At 42.8% G+C, this 23,990-nt stretch overlaps 1 protein-coding gene and 1 long non-coding RNA gene across 7 annotated transcripts in view; one reads left to right on the forward strand and one right to left on the reverse strand.

Annotated features, from left to right (window-relative positions):
- The window catches only part of LOC149971382 (uncharacterized), a 170,005-nt gene extending 151,811 nt beyond the window's left edge, over positions 1–18,194 (reverse strand). Inside the window, exons 1-2 of the long non-coding RNA XR_016492240.1 lie at positions 18,056–18,194; positions 17,626–17,687 (exon numbers count right to left, since the gene is read on the reverse strand). This is a non-coding gene — a long non-coding RNA (uncharacterized LOC149971382). The remainder of the gene's footprint in view (positions 1–17,625; positions 17,688–18,055) is intronic.
- LOC110506421 (ankyrin repeat domain-containing protein 11) overlaps positions 2,071–23,990 on the forward strand; it is a 139,383-nt gene continuing 117,463 nt past the window's right edge. For 2 of the 6 annotated variants that reach the window (XM_021586014.3, XM_090222170.1), the window contains exon 1: positions 2,071–2,553. The gene's annotated coding sequence lies outside the window, so the exon portion shown is untranslated. The remainder of the gene's footprint in view (positions 2,554–23,990) is intronic. The other 4 variants (XM_021586015.3, XM_036964475.2, XM_021586017.3 and 1 more) reach the window with 3 other exon arrangements.

Consider the following 23,990-nt stretch of genomic DNA (forward strand, 5'->3'; position numbering starts at 1 on the left):
AACCCTAGTCTGATTACGTCACGACGTTGCTTCATGAGCATTCTACCTGCGCAGGATTTTCACTTCCAGCAAACACGTTCATTGAAATAAAAATGGCACATAGAATAGATGCCAACTGTCCGGAAATACAAAAATAAACTTATTATCGAGATTGTGCGCTGATAAATCATTGTATTTTACTTATCTGCCTCTCGTGTGTTAAATAAAGTCTAAGGACTTCTCTGCTGTAGTTACAAAAGTAGCCACCAGAGGATTCATTGTGTTTTTACTTGTACTTTTAGCAGTAAAATCATGGTGAAACAGCTTGGAAAGTTTTGTATTTCATAAAGGTTTGTGCATGACATTGTGATTGTAAAAGCTGCCCTGCCTAAGAAATACCAGATAAAATCTGATAGACTGGTAGACTAAGGTAATACCAAAAATTATATACTCGGTGGTAGCCTAATACAAGGCTGAAGTGGAGCGGTTTGAGAGCTTCCTCTGTGTCTACAGCACTAAGGATCTTTCATGGTCTGAACACGGCCAACACAGTCATGAAGAGGTCACACAACAAAACCTGAAAAGACTCTGCATGGGCCCTCAGATCCTCAAAAAGTTCAACAGCTGCACCATTGAGAGCATCTTGACTGGCTGCATCACTGCATGGTATGGCAACTGCTTGGCATCCGGCCTCAAGGTGTTACAGAAGGTAGTGCGTGAGGCCCAGTACATCACTGGAGTCGAGCTCCCTGTCACCCAGGACCTCTATACTATACAGTGTCAGAGGAAGGCCCTAAAAATTTTCAATGACTCCAGCCACCCAAGTCATAGACTGTTCTCTCAGCTACCACACGGCAAGCGGTAACAATTAGTTAAAATGGTAACCAAATAGCGGTACCAATTAGTTCAATAGTTAACCAATTAACTACCCAGACAATCTACATTTACCCTTTTCGCACAAAAGTTTTTTTGACTCATCACATACACTGCTGCTATTGTTTATTATCTGTCACTTTATTTCTACTTATACGTACATAATAATACAATTAATAATAATAGATGTGCAGGGTTACGAGTTAATTGAGATAGATATGTGTTTTACATTACTATTTACTAGTCTTTTTCTATTTTCTTTCTCTTTGCATTGTTGGGAAGGGCCCTTCCTTTCACTTTTACATACACGTAAGTAAGCCTTTCACTTTTAGTCCACACCTGTTGTTTACAAAGCATGTCACAAAAACAAAACAAAAATAACTCCTAAAAGCATGCAGTACAACGTGTATGTCCATTTAATATTGTAGAGGACCTAAAAACAAATTATTCTCTGAAAGAGTCAAAATAAAGGCTCACCCCATCACCGTGACGAACATTACAATAAGCCAATGAGAAAACAGATTTAAGATATTTATTTTTTATCTTAACCAATGATAGCTCTTCTTACATCTCCGTGCATGTCATGTTGCCGCCCAGCAGAGGCCGCTATTCAATCGGTGCAATCGATATGTATTACCAAACAACCCAAACCTGTCTGACTTTCAAAATGTGCAGAGATCATCAACAACAACAATGTTATGACATTGAGACATTGAAATCATGTATTGATGATTGCACTGAGAAAAAGTGTTTTGGAAGTGAAATAGGATATTCAGACCTGTCCTACCTGTGATCTGGACATTTTTTTAAATGTATTTTACCTTTATTGACATGTGGGTCATACTAGGCTGCTAGTTATCTGTAAAGGTGCTATGGTTCAACTGACATCATGAGTACGATCAGATTTAAGTATGCAATAATATGTTTGTTCACGTGAATAATAACACGATAAGAGATGTCTTTCTCCATCACGCTGGGCGAGATCAATCAAGTGCACCCAGCCTTCGTACTCCATTTCCTTTGCTTTTCTCCCAACTGTATAATGGAGATGGGTCCCCAAACATGGAAACTGAAGTACTCGGTCAACCATGTTCGCGCCTTCAGATTATTGTGTCAATGTAGATTTGGTACATTGATTTGATCCATAATGGCGCCAGTTTCATCGGTGCACAAATAGTACCCGCCCACATTCAAGAGCCAATCACAATCAGTGTTTCATTTGGCATCTTTCTCTTTCCTTCAGCCCCATATCGAAGCCAAATCCCGTCTGGAAACAGTTTGCAAGGGGTAGTTTAAAGAAGATTAAGCCGAAACAAAATATCGTTTTTAGCTACTTTAAGTTGACCTCTCAAGGCTCCAGTTTTGATTATTGGGCATACAAATCTTCATTTCAGACCATGGTCACAAAATAAAAATTGTACAAGGACGTTTTCGAGAAGATTTTAAGCTGTATGTGTCGATTGTTGGTGTTCAGGAATTAGCAAGCTAGTTAGCACTAGCCTAGAAATATTAGCTAGCTAACTAGCCTAGCTTGCTAACGTTAGCTTCAAGTAGTCTGATTTTCAACTGAGATGTTTGCAGTATTTCTTGGATGTCTACGGACGGCAGATTGCTAAACCAGAGGGCCTCAAATGGGAAAAACAAGCATCGGACAGGAATATCGGGGATAAGCTTCTCGACGTAACTCAGATTCCGTTGAAGGTAAGACGCAATAACATTAGTTGGCTAGCTAGCTGTGTTTGTTAGTGAACTAGATATACTAGCTAGTTATACCGTTAGCCGTAGCTGTCTAGCTAACTAGATAACATGGCTTCATGCTCGAGTCGAAGAAATGTGTTATGAAGCTAGCTGACCCCCCACCCCTCCCCCAGTCCAGCATTCTAACTGCGTAACAGTACGCGTTTAACTAGCAAGATGACAAGTAAGGGCTTAATCTAGGCGAAACCCGTGGCATACTAGCCTGCGAGTAGTTTGTTGACCTACAGATCCTCTTGGTGTTATAGCTAGATATTTCGTTGCATGGGTAGTTGGGATATACTCTCAAATGTATTTGAAAATCTTCAGGGCCATCCATGTAATAGCCTACACTTCTCTTCAGGCGATTGATATATTTTGTTGTTTATAAAAAGGAATAACACCATGTGTTCAAGGGACGTTGTATCACTGCCAGTGACGTTATTTCAAACAACTCATCTGCTGATTTCTTTTTGGAAAAATACACCGAGATGGGATGAAATAATTAGTTATGTTGGTGTGTAATGCAGTGGTGAGATCAGCTAGGACTTAATAATAATACATTAACGTTAGTGTTCTCCAAAGTTGCTGGACTTCTCCTCGATTTGTTGTTTTCCTAGTCGACTCATGGTCCATGGATCCAGGATTTGTAATTTGATTAGAATGTTTTACTGTAATGTATTAACACAGTTACTGGGAAATGTGTCATTTACTCTTTCCTAAGAAGAATATCATTATGCTTGTCATCAAAGTGATGCAGGTGTGCAGTGTTTTCTAATTAATTCCTATAGTAAACCCAATACCATTGCTTGACAGGCTCTACCATTTGAGTGGCTGTGGAATGGTATGCAAATTAAGTCAACAAGAAGTCACAACAGTAAGGCTTTGACTTCTGGTTGTGGGAGAGCATGAAAAGAAGGGCAAGATTCCCAACAGACGACTACTGTACTTGGAGTAGACTGGTTGATAACGTTTTGGTGCAGTATCAGTTCTGTTGAAAACACTGCAGTGGAGCTGCTGGCTGTATTTTCTTACAGAGATACTCTGAGCTCTTCAGCTTGTTGGGCGTTCACGTTGAAATTCATTGCAGACGCAGCAATGCATGTAATCCCCCACCACCTTAGTCAAGACACTGGAAGCACCAATTTCATGTCTCTTAGTTTCTGTAGTTATTTTGCAACTTCTTCTCTCTTCATTTTTGATGTAAATACAACTTGGCTCTGTTGGATGTATTAAATCAATAAGTAGCCCTAGTACCCTGGTACAACACACATTACGCGATGCATACGCTTGGTACACTCCCAATGTTAGTTTCAACTTTAGGGTGAGGTTTTGGGGAACTTTATAGCCTAGATGGAGATTTTCACCACAGTGTCTTGTTGTAGTGTGTAAGCCTGAGACAGGAAATTGTGTCCTGCCTGGGTCAGTGAGGTCAGGAGCTGTGTTGGGAGCTGGGATTTCCTGTTCAAGGCAGCCAATCTGTGCCATCCGGTGTGCCTTGTCTTCAGCTGCCTAAGTGAGCCTCTTTTACTCAGGTCCAGAGACTGTGGTTCCTGTTGTGTCCTGGCCCAAGTCTCCTGAGTTTTAGCCTATTTGTGGTCATGGCAGTGCCACTATTTGACATGGTCCCACTGTGCCCTCTCCTGCCTACACAGTGTGTAATGTGACACCTTCAGCACTGTCAGGCAGGCTAATAACAGGGCAGAAATATAAATCCCAGTGGGGAACGTTGAGTGTCCCTTCACAATACCTCTCTGGCAGTCTGGATTGGTCGGCCTTGCTCAGTTTGACATGTTATGTCTTGTGTAGAGGAGAGTGGCAGGGCTTCCGCAAGTCTGTACATCCTCCATCTTGCAGCCCTCTACTGTGTTTACGCTGCTCTGTGCGACTATCTAAACCTGCAGTGCAGGAAAGACACAGCATAACATCAGTACTGTGACTGTCTGTCGTTCGTCCCACCACATCCTCTCTCTACGCTTTTGCCCTGAGGTCAGTGTGCAGTAGCTGCATTGCCCCCACACTTGTTATGTCACGCAAGGCTTACACTGCTCACCTAAAGATTAACAATGTTTATACCCAGGCAACCGTTTCCATTGGATTGAGTCATAGCTCTGACAAGGTGTTGGATCTTGAATCATAATGTTTTTTTTTATTTTTGTTTACTCTGGTTCCAGGCCACATGTTTGAATGTGGGAAGGAACGTTTTGTGTTATGAGCTGATGAGAATCCCAGTCGTTTAGTTGACCCCACCAGTACTGTGGACAGCATTAGGGTATAGCCAGTGTTCCACATTGGCCAGCAATGTTCCAGAAGCTTCTGTCTCCATAGAATGTGGCTAGCATTCGCTTTTGCATTTTGTTGATGCAACATTCTGGGTCCACCGTAATCACAGTGCCTGACATAAGCAGCAGTATGGTGCGTGTTGTTGAGGTAACCTACTTTTTCTAGTTGAACTGGGGAAAGAAAAATCCATCGTGTGTAGGCACAGGGAGAATACAGCTTAAAGTCCTCACACGGTCTGGTTCCTTCCTACCAAACCCTCCCCCTGTGCTGAGTGTTGGTCTTTCAGTAAACAAGGATGTCTACTCCTGGTTCTCTTGTGTTCACTTTTTTTCTTTGCAGTGTAAATCTTTTCCATGCTTCGCCCAACTAGCGCAATCTCTCTGGACTGTCAAATGCCATTTAACCCCCTTTTGAAATTGCTTCCCCTCCACACACACACACACACACACACACACACAAAAGATAACAACGTGGCTGTGTCCCATTCTCCCTGCTCTGCTCCACGGACAGGGAAGCCTCATTTGGAGTTTGGATAGTCCTGTGTCTGATGCATCCTCTCCTGGTCACAGGTTTTACTCACATCTTCCACTGCAGCACTTTTGATAATATTTCTTCCCTGACTCTTATAGATCAAAGGGAACGGGTCTCGCATCCTCTTGTTTGCTACAATTTTAGAACAACTGAACAGTTTTGTTTTTGATCTTTTGAAAAGGGCACACTTGAAGTGGAACATGTTGTTATTGAGAGTAGAGGTCGACCGATTAATCGGAATGGCCGATTTTAATTAGGGCCGATTTCAAGTTTTCACCACAATCGGAAATCGGTATTTTTGGGCGCAGATTTATTTTTTTTTTAATGATTTTTTATACCTTTATTTATTTAACTCGGCAAGTCAGTTAAGAACACATTCTTATTTTCAATGACGGCCTAGGAACGGTGGGTTAACTGCCTTGTTCAGGGGTAGAACAACATAACTTGTCAGCTCAGGGGATCCAATCTTGCAATTGTACAGTTAACTAGTCCAACGCTCTAACCATTGCACTCCACCAGGAGCCTGCCTGTTACACGAATGCAGTAGAAGCAAAGGTAAATTGCTAGCTAGCATTAAACTTATCTTATAAAAACAATCAATCATAATCACAAGTTATAACTACTAATCCAGTTTAGCAGGCAATATTAACCAGGTGAAATTGTGTAATTTCTCTTGCGTTTATTGCACGCAGAGTCACGGGAATATGCAAAAGTTTGGGCTGCCTGGCTCATTGCGAACTAATTTGCCAGAATTTTACCTAATTATGACGTAACTTTGAAGGTTGTGCAATGTAACAAGATTATTTAGACTTAGGGATGCCACCCGTTAAATAAAATACCGATCGGTTCCGTATTTCACTGAAAAAATAAACGTTTTGTTTTCGAAATGATAGTTTCCGGATTTGACCATATTAATGACCAAAGGCTCGTATTTCTGTCTGTTATTATGTTATAATTAAGTCTGATTTGATAGAGCAGTCTGACTGAGCAGCAACAGGCCTGTAATCATTCATTCAAACAGCACTTTCGTGCGTTTTGCCAGCAGCTCTTCGCAAGCACAGCGCTGTTTATGACTTCAAGCCTATCAGCCTAATGGCTGGTGTAACCAATGTGAAATGGCTAGCTAGTTAGCTGGGTGTGCGCTAATACCGTTTCAAACATCACTCGCTTTTAGATTTGGAGTAGTTATTCCCCTTGCGCTGCAAGGCTTTTGTGGAGCGATGGGTAACACTGCTTCAGGTGTGGCTGTTGTCGATGTGTTCCTGGTTCGAGCCCAGGTAGGAGCGAGGAGAGGGACGGAAGCTATACTGTTACACTGGCAATACTATAGTGCCTATAAGAACATCCAATAGTCAAAGGTATATGAAATACAAATGGTATAGAGAGAAATAGTCCTATAAATACTATATTAACTACAACCTAAAACCTCTTACCTTGGGATATTGAAGTCTTATGTTAAAAGGAACCACCAACTTTCATATGTTCTCATGTTCTGAGCAAGGAACTTAAACAATAGCTTTTTTTTTACATGGCACATTTTACATGGCACACATTTTTACATGGCACATGTTGCACATTGGCACATATTACTTTCTTCTCCAACACTTTTGTTTTTGCATTATTTAAACCAAATTGAACATGTTTCATTATTTATTTGAGGCTAAATTGATTTTATTGATGTATTACATTGAGTTAAAATAAGTGTTCATTCAGTATTGTTGTAATTGTTACAAATGTAAAAAAAATCGGCCGATTTAATCGCTATCGGCTTTTTTGGTCCTCCAATAATCGGTATCGGCGTTGAAAAATCATAATCGGTCGACCTCCACTTGAGAGGCACGCTGTGTTATTGTTTCCCAAACATTGTCATGAAGCAAACACTTCAATGATGGGCTTTTGCTTTCTTGTTTACAGATGGATACTGTTGTACTTTTGTGTATTTCCTCCCAAAAGGTCCAGCACTTTATGTTCAATAAGTTGTTTGCGTGTGAGAGAGCTGTTACTGTGTCGAGTGTGGGGGAGGCTTCAGCTTTGCTAACGTGGGCAGATGTGAGCTGGGAAAGATCACAGGGGGGGGTGTAAAGCTGAAGACAACAGTTGGTGTTTTGATCGGATGTGCTGAGCACTGCGTGATGTTTTATCCATACGTGGCACTGAGAATGTCCTTTGGTAGTTGGCCTGGCCGGCCAGTTCTTCAGACACTGCCTGTGAGCCCCTGAAAGAGGAGAGCACTGACGTGTCCTCTGCTGCTCTGTCCTGTCTGGGTGGAGAGAGACCAAGCTCGGCTCACATGGAAACGCTTGCCTTGCCTCAATCACTCCTCCTCACTCCTAAATGTTTCATACTCTCTTTTTTTCCCTCTCCCTCTCAGCTGCTCAAGTTCTAAGTGAGCAGGGTTTTATCCAGCGTTTGAAATGCCTCTCGATCACAAAAAAACATGCTTGGGAGGAGGACTGCCATTTTAGAAATGGGTTTAAGCTACTGGCTAGAGTTGTGCCAGAGAATTAGAGCAGTAGCCAGTTGAGTTTCCTGTGGGTTGTGGGCTCGTATCTCCCCTGTCCTTGTGGTGATGGGGTGAGTGGGGGAGTGTGGCCTGGCTGAATCTCAATCACTGGGGCCTTCAGCTCTGCTGTCCTTTTGATGGGGCAGCTGCAGCCATTCAATCGGTCCATTTACATTGAAATGCAGCGACAGGAAGGGGGAGGGTGACGTGGGGCAGTGCGTGACAGAAAAGCATACCTAACCAAAGACCAAAGAGGTCTATGACACTTTGTTTTCACCAGCCGTGGTGCCATATACATCACACAAAGGCTGTAAGCACCCTCCTTTGACCACCAAGGACATTTTCACCACTCAGCCATAACAAACAAAAAAAATATACAACCAAGCTTTGATTTGTGGAGTTTGTTTGTTGGTCAATCTCTTTATAACAATTAGTAGCTGAAGTTTTTGTTTGCTTTTGTGCTTTGCACATTGCCAATGTATTTTAACCACACATTTGTTATGATTATTTCATCACATTGTTTCCACCAAAACTTCTGGCTTATTTCCACTAGCCTATATTCTGGTTGTTATTATGCACTCCATTCAGTCCTTCCCGTTGCCAGTTCTAATGGGTGTCACACTGATCTTGGATGTTAAACCTAAGCCTGCACACAGGAACTTTCTGTTACTCGTTTAGGGTTTGATAGACAACTGTGTTTCAGACAAACGGGGCCAGTGTGTCATATGACTAGGTTGATATAGCTAGCTTTTCAGGATTGCTTTGAGTTCCTTTTGTGAAGTGTAACAGTGATTTTAGAGGCTCTGTCTGGTGGGGTGGGTTTGCCTGTGACTTGTGTTGGGTTTGCCTGTGACTTGTGTTGGGTTGGTGTTTTTCTACATGTGCGGAGCTGTTTGTTTGGACAGGTTTATGTTTGTCCTACTTGCCCTGTGAGCACCTTCACCTGACTGTTGAGATTGCCTTGCATATTTCCCACTAAGGTTAAAGCATGCTTCAGTTTGTTTTGCACCCAAATACTGTTTCCTCTTGCAGCCAAGCCAACTGCCCTTCAAACCTGTTAGTGGTGTTTGAGTCTATAGATAGTCAACACCTGCTGACTGAGGTGCTGGTTGATACACCTGTTTTTCCTAAAGTTTCTCATACAGTGCCTTCGGAAAGTATTCAGACCCCTTGACCGTTTCCACATTTTCTTACATTACAGCCTTATTCTAAAATTGATTTAAAAAAACATTTCCTCATCAATCTATACCAACATTACCCCATAATGACAAAGCAAAAACAGGTTTGTAGACATTTTTGCATATATATTCAAATTAAAAAGAATATCATACTTGCCTTGACGACAGCTTTCTGACCCTTTACTCGCTTTCTGACCCTTCACTTTCGTCAAGGATCGCTGTACTTTGCTCCGTTCATCTTTGCCTCAATCCTGACTCGTCTCCCAGTCCCTGCCACTGAAAAACGTCCCCTCAGCATAAAGCTGCCACCACCATGCTTCACTGTAATCAAAAAAATCTAATCTAATTTATTTGTCACATACACATGGTTAGCAGATGTTAATGCGAGTGTAGCGAAATGCCTGTGCTTCTAGTTCCGACAATGCAGTAATAACCAACGAGTAATCTAACCTAACAATTCCAAAACTACTACCTTATACACACAATGTAAAGGGATAAAGAATATGTACATAAAGATATATGAATGAGTGATGGTACAGAACGGCATAGGCAAGATGCAGTAGATGGTATCAAGTACAGTATATACATATGAGATGAGTAATGATGAGTACATTACTCATCTCATATGTATATACTGTACTCGATACCATCTACTGCATCTTGCCTATGCCGTTCTGTACCATCACTCATTCATATATCTTTATGTAAACAAAGTGGCATAGTTTAAAATGGCTAGTGATACATGTATTACATAAAGATGCAGTAGATTATATAGAGTACAGTATATACATATGAGATGAGTAATGTAGGGTATGTAAAGATTATATTAAGTAGCATTGTTTAAAGTGGCTAGTGATATATTTTACATACATTTCCATCAATTCCATCAATTCCCATTATCCATGGCTGGAGTTGAGTCAGTGTGTTGGCAGCAGCCACTCCATGTTAGTGGTGGCTGTTTAACAGTCTGATGGCCTTGAGATAGAAGCTGTTTTTCAGTCTCTCGGTCCCAGCTTTGATGCACCTGTACTGACCTCGCCTTCTGGATGATAGCGGGGTGAACAGGCAGTGGCTCGGGTGGTTGTTGTCCTTGATGATCTTTATGGCCTTCCTGTGACATCGGGTGGTGTAGGTGTCCTGGAGGGCAGGTAGTTTGCCCCTGGTGATGCGTTGTGCAGACCTCACTACCCTCTGGAGAGCCTTACGTTTGTGGGCGGAGCAGTTGCTGTAGCAGGCTGTGATACAGCCCGACAGGATGCTCTCGATTGTGCATCTGTAGAAAGTTGTGAGTGCTTTTGGTGACAAGCCGAATTTCTTCAGCCTCCTTAGGTTGAAGAGGCGCTGCTGCGCCTTCTTCACGATGCTGTCTGTGTGGGTGGACCAATTCAGTTTGTCTGTGATGTGTACGCCGAGGAACTTAAAACTTACTACCCTCTCCACTACTGTCCCATCGATGTGGATAGGTTGGTGCTCCCTCTGCTGTTTCCTGAAGTCCACAGTCATCTCCTTAGTTTTGTTGACGTTGAGTGTGAGGTTATTTTCCTGACACTACACTCCGAGGGCCCTCACCTCCTCCCTGTAGGCCGACTCGTCGTTGTTGGTAATTAAGCCTACCACTGTAGTGTCTTCCGCAGACTTGATGATTGAGTTGGAGGCGTGCATGGCCACGCAGTCGTGGGTGAACAGGAGAGGGCTCAGAATGCACCCTTGTGGGGCCCCAGTGTTGAGGATCAGCTCTCACCACCTGGGGGCGGCTCGTCGGGAAGTCCAGTACCCAGTTGCACAGGGTGGGGTCGTGACCCAGGGTCTCAAGCTTGATGACGAGTTTGGAGGGTACTATAGTGTTATGCTGAGTTGTAGTCGATGAACAGCATTCTCACATAGGTGTTACTCTTGTCCAGATGGGCTAGGGCAGTGTGCAGTGTGGTTGAGATTGCATCGTCTGTGGACCTATTTGGGTGTTAAGCAAATTGGAGTGGGTCTAGGGTGTCAGGTAGGGTGGAGGTGATATGGTTCTTTACTAGTCTCTCAAAGCACTTCATGATGACGGAAGTGAGTGCTACGGGGCGGTAGTCCTTTAGCTCAGTTACCTTAGCTTTCTTGGGAACAGGAACAATGGTGGCCCTCTTGAAGCATGTGGGAACAGGGATGATATTGGCCAGATGATGAGCGTGCCTGGTTTCCTCCAGATTTGACGCTTGGCATTTAGGTTAAAGAGGTCAATCTTGGTTTCATCAGACCAGAGAACCTTGTTTCTCATGGTCTGAGAATCCTTTAGGTCCCTCTTGGCAAACTCCTAGTGGGCTGTCGTGCCTATTTACTGAGGAGTGGCTTCCGTTTGGCCACTCTACCATAAAGGCCTGATTGGTGGAGAGCTGCAGAGATGGTTGTCCTTCAGCGAGCTTCTCCCATCGCCATAGAGTGACCATTGGGTTCTTTGCCACCTCCCTGACCAAGACCCTTCTCCTCCGATTGGTCCGTTTGGCCAGCCGGTCAGCTCTTGGAGGCATCTTGGTGGTTCCAAATTTAAACTTAAGAATGTTAGTCATGCATGTGTTTGGACACTAATGCTCCTACTGCCAAATGTAGGCCTACTTTCATTATTTGTCTTACATGTGTCAGACTTCACTCGGTGGTGTTGCTTTTTTATAGAAACACGCCAGCCTTATCTTGCTGGAGTATGTAGGACAGAACAGTTTATTACTTGCTAATTATGTATGCAAGGGATTGTTTCCAATGCTATTTTTCACGTACAATTATGGCACAGGTGTTATTTTCCATTTAGAATGCCTAACATGCCTGTACTCTGCCTTAGCTTTGAAATTCCATGCTAATTTCTTGGAATGATGTCTTGTTTTGAACGTACCACAGGAGATTTTGAAAATCTTGGATACTCCGATGGTGTGAAATTGAAAACCGGAAATTTCAGGTGGCACTTTCGGTACACTTTTAGAGAACCATTCCAGTTGCAGGGCCCACATTGAAATCTTTTTTAAGGCTATTGCTGTCTATTTAAGGCTATTCTATTATGAATGTTTCACATAATTAATTATTCAATTGTGCGTAACAGGGTTATTTTTTGGAGCACTTGACAGTGCAGTGCAGTAAGAGCGCAGACCAGCCACCCACTGAGAAACTTCACAGGGTCGAGGCCTGCTGCTCCCCCTCTCTCTACTGTCAGTCAGTCATGCTTATCTGCATTCCTGGCTAGGCCCAGGACAGCCAGGTGTGGCCATGTCATGCACAGTCATGCTAGCTAAACATACACCCTCTCGAACCACACATACAAACAACGAGGGCCGAGAATTGCCAGGGACCTCACAATAAGATATTGCAATTCTCATGATTCTATATGTATTTTGATTCTGGGATTTTTATTGCGATTTGAACACCTCAGTCAAGGGTTTTTCTTTTTACTGTGGACTAATAGTGAAGACATCAAAACTATGGAATCATGTAGTAACCCAAAAAGTGTTAAACAAATCAACATGTATTTTATATTAGAGATTCTTCATATAACCACCCTTTGCCTTGACAGATTTGCACACTCTTGGCATTCTCTCAACCAGCTTAACCTGGAATGCTTTTCTAACAGTCTTGAAGGAGTTCCCACATATGCTGAGCACTTGAATACTGCTTTTCCCTCACTCTGTTGTCCGATTCAGCCTAAACCATCTCAAATTGGTTGGAGGGTTGTGGAGGCCAGGTCATCTGATGCAGCACTCCATCACTCTCCTTGGTCAAATAGCCCTTACACAGCCTGGAGGTGTGTTGGGTCATTGTCCTGTTGAAAACAAATGATAGTCCCACAAAGCCAAAACCAGATGGGGTGGCTTATTGCAGCAGAATGCTGTGGTAGCCATGCTGGTTAAGTGTGCCTTGAATTCTAAATAAATTACAAACAGGGTCACCAGCAAAGCACCCCCACACAATAACACCTCCTCCTCCATGATTTGCGGTGGGAAATACACATGCGAAGATCGTCCGTTCGCCAACACCGCGTCTCACAAAGACACGGCGGTTGGAACCAAAAATCGTCCATTTGGACTCCAGACCAAAGGACACACTGGTCTAATGTCCATTTTTCATGTTTCTTGTCCCAAGAAAGTCTCTTCTTATTGGTGTACTTTAGTAGTGGTTTCTTTGTAGCAATTCGACCACGAAGGCCTGATTTTCACGCAGTCTCCCCTGAACAGTTGATGTTGTTGTCTGTTACTTGAACTCTGAAGCATTAATTTGGGCTGCAATTTCTGAGGCTGGTAACTCTAATGAACTACCAAATAGGGCTATCTTCTGTTTATCCCCCTACCTTGTCACAACACAACTGATTGTCTCAAATGCATTAAGAAGGAAAGAAATTCCACAAATGAACTTTTAAGAAGGTGCACCTGTTAATTGAAATGCATTTCAGGTGACTACCTCATGAAGCTGCTTGAGAGAATGCCAAGAGTGTGCAAAGCTGTTATCAAGGCAAAGGGTGGCTATATGAAGAATCTCTAATATAAAATATATTTTGATTTGTTTCACAGTTTATTTATTTCATAGTTTTGATGTCTTCATTGTAAAATAATAATGTAAAACATTTTAAAATAAAGACAAACCCTTGAATGAGTAGGTGTTCTAAAACGTTTGACCGGTAGTGTATGTCTGCTGCATAGACATGAGAGAGAATGAGAAAATGAGTTTTGATCAGTCATGGAAATAAGTGGTGAAGACATGTTGGCTATTTTTTTTTTTAAAGATTGAGAATAAGCTATAGGGTGAAATACTGCACTTTTAATGCAGGTACAGCCGACTAAAGCTACCTAGCGCAAAAACCACCCTGCTTTTTCAACTTCACAAATCGATACTTGGAGTCACATCACTACAAACACATTTTTCTGCTCAGGATGGTCTATCTAGTTAGTGTCTCTGCTTAAGGTGCTGCTATACTCCCTCACACAGTTGGAAGGGCACTCTACCTATGCATAGCTCAAGTTCTTCAGGAAGCGCTGTTCACCGGAAGTGAAGGGCGTTGGAGCTAACTGTTTGCCTCGTTTCCTTCATTGAGTAAATCACTGTGACACACACACACACACTAGCGTGTCTGTGTTTGGGGGAGGGGCTATGCGGTACTAGCATTTTCCCTCCCTACTGTTTCTGCAATGCTTGGTTTGCCAAGTCATAGGTTTCCTACAGTGCCTCTGCACCATGTAAATGCTCTATAATGAGTAAAAGGCTGTGAAAGTTCACTTCTCCTTCAGTGAGAGAATGCCAGGTATGCGTCACCTCGAATGTGAGGTGGAGAGACATCAGTCTCTTCATCTGGGTGATCAAAGCCTCTGTAGGGTGCGCTTTGAAGCATTTCTTTAGCAACCTCAGATTCATCTGTGCTCGTTGGGATGCTGCAGCCATGTGTGTGTGTGTTTCCTGGCAGTGGAAGGTTTAGAAGAAGGGGCCATGGTGCTGCTGATGACATATGGACTTAGATTGTGACGAAATGGCCTATTACTCTTCAGGCCTCAACCTGCTACCTGCTGTGAGCTCTTCACTTTTCATTTGACACTGCTGTGTAATACTGATTTTTACCACTTAAAAAGACCACTGCAACAGAATATTTTTATTTTGGCTAAAGTGTTTTTTTTCTTCTTTTCGGCAGTTGACATGTTGTTCTCCTGTCTTTTCGGGATGCCACAATTGATTTCCCTCTAATAAAAAAGGAACAGTATGTTGACATATGATTCAAGCGTGAACGTGTATTAATCTGAATGTGTGTGTGCACTTAAGAGAGTGAGGCGGTATGAGCACAGGATGATATTGGAGAGGGTTGTTAAGAAGGGTTATTGCGTTCTCTACTGACAGCCTATCAAGCCTAGCTGAGGTGTTTGGACAGTGCTGCCTGACAGCCCTGCCTGTGAGAACAGGAAGTTGATGCATCTGTCCCACAACCAGGCCCCATGCCCAGCACCACCAGTGCTCAAGTGGGGAAGTGAGACTGACCACCACGGCCTTAAGCGTGGCCTCTGCCTGTTAGAAGCCTGTTAAGGCTGGTTGCATACAGGAACACAGCCCAGCTGTGTGGTTGGCTGTAGCTGCAATCTGATGTTTTCAATGCTTCATCTTCCAGGTGGTACTTGGGAAGCAGAACTGAATAGACCCTTCAGTAGTGACCACACACACAGACTTGCACACACACACAAGCATGCACATGCATACTGCCACACAAATGTTCCCCATCCCCTCTGGTTTTGGCAGTGATTTCTGCCCAGCCTTTATTCATGCATATCCACTTCTCCTGGGCAGACAGATTTCCGATGAGGAGAAATCACAGGGACCGTGTCTGTTAGAGGGGAGGGTGGGGGGGTTGGTGGCTGGTAGTTTGGCTCCTGGCTGATGGGAGAGGATTGGAAGTGACACAGAGGCCCAACAGAGGACTGAGATCCTCTGAAATGACCTCCTCCGCCCCCCACACAAACACCTGACACCCACAGCTAGCCAATAGCCATGGTGGTCAGCTCCCATTACAGTGAGACCCCGGCCAGAGACGGCGTGCCTCTCAAAGCTATGGGAATGGAAATCCCCTTCAGAGCACATTAGCACACGACCCATACTGCCTTGATGAGGGAGAAGTGTTGACTGTGCTTAAACAACCATAATACCTGTGGTGCAGAAACCAATGACTTATGTCCATGTCCTCTAAGTAGGCTGGTGTAGCAGCAGATTAGATGAATTGGTTGTGTCTGGCTGCCTGGCTGAGAGAGAGCTGGTGAGTGGGTGGATGACTATGGGCAGTCGTCATGCAGGATTTATTTAGGGTGGCTGTATGGGGATGATGTGCCATGTGCTGCTGCCTGCACCTCCCATCTTCAGATTCACTCGGCCATCATCGAAACCCCTCTGCCTTTGCTGCCATGGGAACAGGAAATGGCAAACAAAATGGTCCTTGAAGCGGTCAGGTCGGCTCTCTAGCAGCAGATCTTACATCATTGAGAAAATGAAATCTTCGAATTGGAGGAATAATCTTTTTTTTTTTAATACTTTGGTGTCTGTTTAGGGTAATTGGCCACCTCAGTTCCTGTATACATGGGTGAGGGTAGTCTTTGATTGCTGCTATTATAACCTATCATACTGAGGCCATCTTAAGGGTTTCTGAGAAGCTTGTCACAGTTTCCCTCACGTCACTTTCCTTTCTCATCTTAATGTCACTCTTAAGGCGCCCGCATGCTTCCCAGCCGTTCAGCAGTTCAGAAGTTTGCATACAGTTGAAGTCGGAAGTTTACGTACACCTTAGCCAAATACATTTTAAACCCAGTTTTTCACAATTCATGACATTTTAATCTTAGTAAAAATTTCCTGTTTCAGGTCAGTTAGGATCACCACTTTATTTTAAGAATGTGAAATGTCAGAATAATAGTTGAGAGAATGATTTCTTTCTTTCATCACATTCCCAGTGGGTCAGAAGTTTATATACACTCAATTAGTATTTGGTAGCATTGCCTTTAAATGATTTAACTTGGGTCAAAAGCTTCGGGTAGGCTTTTTGGCCCATTCCTCCTGACAGAGCTGGTGTAACTGAGTCAGGTTTGTAGGCCTCCTTGCTCGCACACGCTTTTTCAGTTCTGCCCACACATTTTCTATAGGATTGAGGTCAGGGCTTTGATGGCCACTCCGATACCTTGACTTTGTTGTCCTTAAGCCATTTTGCCACAACTTCGGAAGTATGCTTGGGGTCATTGTCCATTTGGAAGACCCATTTGCGACCAAGCTTTAACTTCCTGACTGATGTCTTCAGATGTTGCTTCAATATATCCACAAATTGTTCCACCCTCATGATGCATCTATTTTGTGAATTGCACCAGTCCCTCCTGCGGCAAAACACCCCCACAACATGATGCTGCCATCCCCATGCTTCACGGTTGGGATGGTGTTCTTCGGCTTGCAAGCCTCCCCCTTTTTCCTCCGAACATAACGGTGGTCATTATGGCCAAACAGTTCTATTTTTGTTTCATCAGACCAGAGGACATTTCTCCAAAAAGTACGATCTTTGTTCCCATGTGTAGTTGCAAACCGTAGTCCACTTTTCGCACCAAGGTATGTTCATCTCTAGGAGACAGAGCGCATCTCCTTTCTGAGCGGTATGATGGCTGCCTGATCCCATGGTGTTTATACTTGCATACTATTGTTTGTACAGATGAACTTGGTACCTTCAGGCATTTGGAAATTGCTCCCAAGGATGAACCAGACTTGCCAAAACTATAGTTTGTTAACCTTTCTGATCTCCCCATCCCGGATCCGGTATTGTGAATACAGACTCAAGCTCATTACCATAACGCAACGTTAACTATTCATGAAAATCGCAAATGAAATGAAATAAATATGCTAGCTCTCAAGCTTAGCCTTTTGTTAACAACACTGTCATCTCAGATTTTCAAAATATGCTTCTCAACCATTGCAAAACAAGCATTTGTGTAACAGTATTGATGGCTAACGTAGCATTTAGCATTAGCATTCAGCTGGCAACATTTACACAAAAAAACAGAAAAGCATTCAAATAAAATCATTTACCTTTGAAGAACTTCAGATGTTTTCAATGAGGAGACTCTCAGATAGCAAATGTTCAGTTTTTCCTGAAAGATTATTTGTTTAGGACAAATCGCTCCGTTTTCTGCGTCACGTTTAGCTATGAAAAAACCCCTGTATCCAGGATTGTGTAAATCTATCAGCAAGCTCATTAGCATAACACAACGTTAACTATTTATGAAAATCGCAAATGAAATGAAATAAATATGCCATCTCTCAAGCTTAGCCTTTTGTAAACAACACTGTCATCTCAGATTTTCAAAATATGCTTCTCAACCATAGGAAAACAATCATTTGTGTAAAAGTAGCTAGCTAGCGGTAGCATTTCGCGTTAGCATTTAGCGTTAGCATTAGCGTTAGCATCCAGCACGCAACATTAACAAAAACATAAATGCCTTCAAATAAAATCATTTACCTTTGAAGAACTTCTGATGTTTTCAATGAGGATACTCTCAGTTAGATAGCAGATGCTCAGTTTTTCCAAAAAGATTCCTTGTGTATTAGAAATAGCTCCGCTTTATACATCACATTTGGCTACCAAAAAAAATCCGAAAATTCAGTCCTCAAAACGCGAACTTTTTTCCAAATTAACTCCATAATATCGACTGAAAACATGGCAAACGTTGTTTAGAATCAATCATCAAGGTGTTTTTCACATATCTCTTCATTGATACATCGTTCTTGGACACATGCTTTCTCCCCTGAATCAAATGGTAAAGTAGAAGCAGCTGGCAATTGCGCACCGAATTCGACGCAGGACACCAGGCGGACACTTGGAAAATGTAGTCTCTTATGGTCAATCTTCCAATGATATGCCTACAAATACGTCACAATGCTGCTAAGACCTTGGGCGAACGACAGAAAGTGTAGGCTCATTCGTTGCGCAATCACAGCCATATAAGGAGAGAATGGAAAACAGAGCTTCAGAAATTCTGCTAATTCCTGGGTGTTGCATCATCTTGGTTTCGCCTGTAGAATGAGTTCTGGGGCACTTACAGACAAAATCTTTGCAGATTCTGAAACTTCAGAGTGTTTTCTTTCCAAAACTGTCAAGAATATGCATAGTCGAGCATCTTTTCGTGACAAAATATCGCGCTTAAAACGGGAATGTTTTTTATCCAAAAATGAAATAGCGCCCCTAGAGCTCTAACAGGTTAACAAGACATTTGTGGAGTGGTTGAAACACTTAGGTTGGAGTCATTAAAACTAGTTTATGTAAACTTCCGACTTCAACTGTATATTACGATGACATTCTTATTTGACATTCGATGACATTTGTTTGTTTTGGACTTCGATAAGGTTTTCTGATGTTTGTGCACACATTCTTCTCTCGAGGGAAACCGAAGTCTGTAGGGAGTCTTTAACGAAGTGCGTGTTGTCATTCAACGAGAGACAACTCGTCCTCATGCAAATGTTGAGAAATACTGCACCAAACATCCTAGTCAGATGAAAAATTGCACTACTAAGATCTCCTTGGCAAAAACTTCAATTAATGACCGAGTTATGTTAGATTAATTCCTCAAAATAGTCACAATTATACTGGCTTCGGCGTCTCAATCTGGACAAACGGGACTATTGACGCTTTATTCTTGTTTTTCAATTGAAGGTATTTTTAAGGGAGAATGCAAGCACAGTTCGGCTATGCTCCAGCCGACTTGAAGCATGCTAACGTCTTTATCCTTCAGGGCTCGTCCTCTCGTAAATCTCCTCCGTGTTCTATTCCATTTTTACTCGCCACTCTTTCTCTATCTCTCTCTCTGCATTGGAAGACTGTGTCAGTGCACCAGCCAAGGCTCCTGCAGCCCTGTTCGTCTCAGAATCTTAAGTGCGTGAGGCTGCTTATGCAGTGAGCTGCTCCACAGAAACACACCGCTGTTCCCTTCCCACCTCCATTTCTGCTGTGACTCAGTCAGATGTTTACTTCACTATTTCAGTGCAGCCATCACAGCTCCAACCTGAGGGCTGGAGATGGGTGGAGGACAATGCACATTGTAAAATGCTTTCTCACACATGTAGCCTCTCTCGCCAGGTGTATTCTACCTATTGGTTTCCTCTGGGCATATCAATGTCAAATGATGTAATATCGGTAATAATAGTAGTGTTAATTGTTCTGATAGACCTCTCACTGTCTTCCCTGGGGTTCAAATGGATTAAAACCCCTTAATTGTTAATGTAAAGAGCTACCCACACATCCTGTCAAGACATGGAATATTATTTTATGGGAGATGTACGCTTTGTAGTTTAACTTCCTTTCCACTGCTACGCTCCAATGAATAATACAGTAAAATCTGAAAAATAATTTGTCTTAAATGTCATGGCTAAATCTGCACAGGCATTCTAACAACCTGGCATTCAGCCTCTGATTTGCTTCTGCAGAGAAGGGTAGATGTAATATCAATGTACACATCACCATGGCGATGATGGGCTGTAGAATGAGATGGGGTTGGATTTGGTACTGTGAAATGCACTGCTGTGTTTTAGATTAGGAAAGACTATGGTTGGTTTAGATTTTTTTGTGTGAAATTTCTGAAGCCTCGCCTTTTTGTTTTTTCAAAAATGTGATGGTTAGTGAGCTGAAGATGGGGAGGGATCATGTGTGTTCTCTGACTGACCCTCAATCCACCTCTGCTGTTGCACTAGGGCATGTGTATGTGGTAGACAGCCGGGGGGGGGGGGGGGGGGTGCGCATCAACCCCTCCCATTGTGTCTGTGAGCTAGTCAGTCACAAACAAGCACTCAGCCATGGTAGTGAAGATGTGTGTGCATGTCTGTTGCCTGCCTGACATTTAGAAAGTCTTTATGGTTTAAATAGGGGCCATTTTGAAATGGCAGTGTTATTGTCTGTTATTTCAGAACACAGTATCAACAGGAGACCAGGGATGTGTCTGCCCCCCCCCGGGGTGAGGTTTGATTTCCTATCGACCTCCTCGTCCACAAAACTCACTCCATTTATCATACTCACGTTTCCTCTTGAATTCTGGGTTTTCTTATTTCTTTAAAGAGGAAGCAGAAACTCTCCAGGAGAAAGCACATACGTTTAAGCACACGTTTTAGATTCGGGCCAGTGAGTGTTTGAATTCCTTGGAATGTGGGTTTCGCCTTACGGAGAAACGGTTACCTTGACAACAGCAGAATGTTGGGTGTTTTGCCATGGAGTGTGTGAGGCCAGTGTGGATGGTGGCTGTGCTGAACAAACAAGCACTGGTAACTGTGTCAGGAGTGGTGCTGATTCTCAATTCAATCCTCTCTCCTCCCTCGCTTTCTTCCTTCATTTGATGAAATTGCTTAATTTCATCCTTTTTTAAAATGTTCTACCATTATCTTCCCCTCACTCTCTGGTTGCATCACTCTGCCTATCTTCCTTTCATAATTGTTCCTCATCCTGTTTACGTTTATATTCTAATCATTTAGCAGACGCTCTTGGGCTGGCAGGGAGCCTAGTGGTTAGAGCGTTGGGCCAGTAACTGAAAGGTTGCTGGATCGAATCTCAGAGTTGACAAAGTAAAAAATCTGCCGTTCTGCCCCTGAACAAGGCAGTTTAACCCACTGTTCCCCGGTAGGCCGTCATTATAAATAAGAATTTGTTCTTAACTGACTTGCCTCGTTAAATAAAGGCAAATAATAAATAAATCCAGTGCGACTTAGTTACAGTGCAGAGGGGATGTGGTTGTCCCACCTAGCCGTCTTCCTTACCATGAGTCGTAAGACTACAATTCTTTCTATAGTACTAAACAGATGGACCCTCTATCCTTAACCTACCCTGGCCATGTTAGAGGCCTTCTCTATGTGGACCTGGGGTAAAAATGCACATCCCTTCAGATTGATATTTGCATTTTAATGGAATCGCTTGTTTTGGGGAGGCTCAAAATCGTGTTGAATTGGATTCCAGTTTAGACATCAATGAGGTCCATATGCTTAAACTGTGGTCGAAGTGCAATGGTTATTTGGCGGGAATGCCTGTTATGGGGGCCTAGTTGAAGGCTCAAGCTTATCTTTTCCATATGCTAATAGCTTTTTTTATGTTGTTGCAGTAGTCAAGCTCTGTTATCTGGTTCAGGACTAAAACCTAGCCCTATTTCATTGTGTAGCCTAAGTACCTTGTTGAACATTTTCTATTCTGCTAAGAACCTATCAAAGGCTGATAGGCCATATGTTATTGTTCAAGAGTAATCAGTAAATTTCAGGTCATTTCCCATTTCACTGCAATCTTTAGAATACAAAACATGTACATGGATGTGCAAACAGCAAGATGGGTTTGTGCCTGTGGTGTTGTGTTCTCGCAGTGTGAAAGGGCCTGTGGTGCTGCCTGCCTGGCTCTGTTCTCAGTCCCCCTGACTGCTTGCCTGGCTGACTGCTTCTCTGCAGCCTCGCCTGCCTGCGCTGGAGCTGAGGAGGTTTAGCGTGGTCCCTGCAGAAGCCAGCCTGATCAATAATGTAGATGTTTTTGAAGAAGGGCAGTGTGCAGGTCTCTCTCACACGCAGCACACACCCCCCCCCCCCCCCCCCCCCCCTCGGGTGGCAGTGTCAGGTTCCTCTCTAATGTAGAGGCCTGATAGGATGGCTGAATCTAATTTGCCTCAGTAAGATATTAAAATAAGCGTGCTGCGGCTGCTTGAAATATATCAGGCTGGCACTGGACTCTGGTGTCTGTCATATTGAGCTGCTGCTGTTGTTCAGAGCCTTAAGTTATTGTGGGGACTTTGAGAGGCGGACAGGGTGAGATATTGGATAAGGTGGAAAATAACATGTTTTGTAAACGCAGATCTAAAATGCTTCTTATTGTAATATCTGCTCGGTATCAGACAAGTTTTGTGCTTCAGTTGCACTTCTCCACTCTGAGAATTCACGAAGGGGCATTCTATCAGCAGACAGCACTCTGACTGATGTGTAGCTACTTTTTCTCCTGTACTTTTCTCAGTGAAACCTACTTTTCTCTGGTAAAATGCAAGATTAACTTCAAACGAAACATTAACAAATATAGCTGGCTGCATTTTTTTCTATGATAAACATTTACAAATATGATGACCATGTGTAGTTTTTGCAGAAAAGACCTTGATTTTTCATTGTATGCTCATTTAACTTGTGTGGCTGCTGGCCAAATACCGTTGCACTTCTGTTGGTATCTGATGAAAATGAAGCTGTTTTCTGAATGTGCTGCACTAATGTATTTTCTGTAGAAAACTATAGTTGCACGCCCCTGGTCAGCAAAAAAAACACTGACTTTCAATATAAAACGCAAGTGGAAATGGTTTAAAACACTTTTTTTGACTGTCTGCTTTTTGAAAATGCTGATTTCTGAACTATAACGTGACCCCTGTCTCAATAGTAAGTGCCTGTGTCTCGTCAAAGACGGTAGATGGAGGCTATGCGTTTGCAAATGCGTTCACGTGAATTTTTACAGTATTTAGCCATATTAGTTTAGGCTACATGTTTTACCAGTTATTTTGGTGAAGATGCTTTGTTACTACATTAGGCACTTTAGACATTTTGTGTGTATTTTGAGTTTATAAGAAGGTTTGCACCCTGCGTATCACCCTGCGTTCTGTAAGGGCTCAGACGCACCAATAGCATGCTGGCCGAGAGTACTTAGCACCTCTAAGTGTAATTTGCGAGCCAAGTGGGCACCAATTTTTGCATGTACAGCACCTGAAGAAACTATTCATACCCCTTGACTTATTCCAAAAATTTTTACAGCCTGAATTCAGAATGGATTTTAAAAAATGACACACTATCCCATAATGGGCTTCTGTGTGGCGCAGCGGTCTAAGGTACTGCATCTCAGTGCAAGAGCCGTCACTACAGACCCTGGTTCGAATCCAGGCTGAATCACATCCTGCCATGTTTGGGAGTCCCATAAGGTGGCGTACAATTGGCCCAGCGTTGTCTGGGTTTGTCCGGGGCAGGCCGTCATTGTAAATAAGAATTTGTTCTTATCCTCTCTAGGCCAACATCCAGTGAGGTTGCAGAGCGCCAAATTCAATTACAGAAATGCTCATTATAAAAATTCAGAAAAACAATCATATTTTACATATGTTTAAAGATGAACTTCTTGTTAAACCAACCAGTGTCATATTTATAAAATGCTTTTCGGCGAAAGCATACCTAGCCCAGAACATAGCCCAGTTGACAAATTATTACGAACAGTAACCAGCCAAGCAGAAGCGTTACAAAACTCAGAAATAGAGATAAAATGAATCCCTTACCTTTGATGATCTTCATATGGTGGCAATCAGAAGACATTCATTTACTCAATAAATGTTCCTTTTGTTTGATGAAGTCTCTTTATATCCAAAAACCTCTGTTTTGTTAGCGCGTTTTCTTCAGTAATCCACAGGCTCAAACTCAGTCAA

This window comes from Oncorhynchus mykiss, chromosome 26 (genome assembly GCF_057628025.1).
Source record: "Oncorhynchus mykiss isolate SJ-2025 chromosome 26, ASM5762802v1, whole genome shotgun sequence".
Lineage (NCBI taxonomy): Eukaryota > Metazoa > Chordata > Actinopteri > Salmoniformes > Salmonidae > Oncorhynchus > Oncorhynchus mykiss.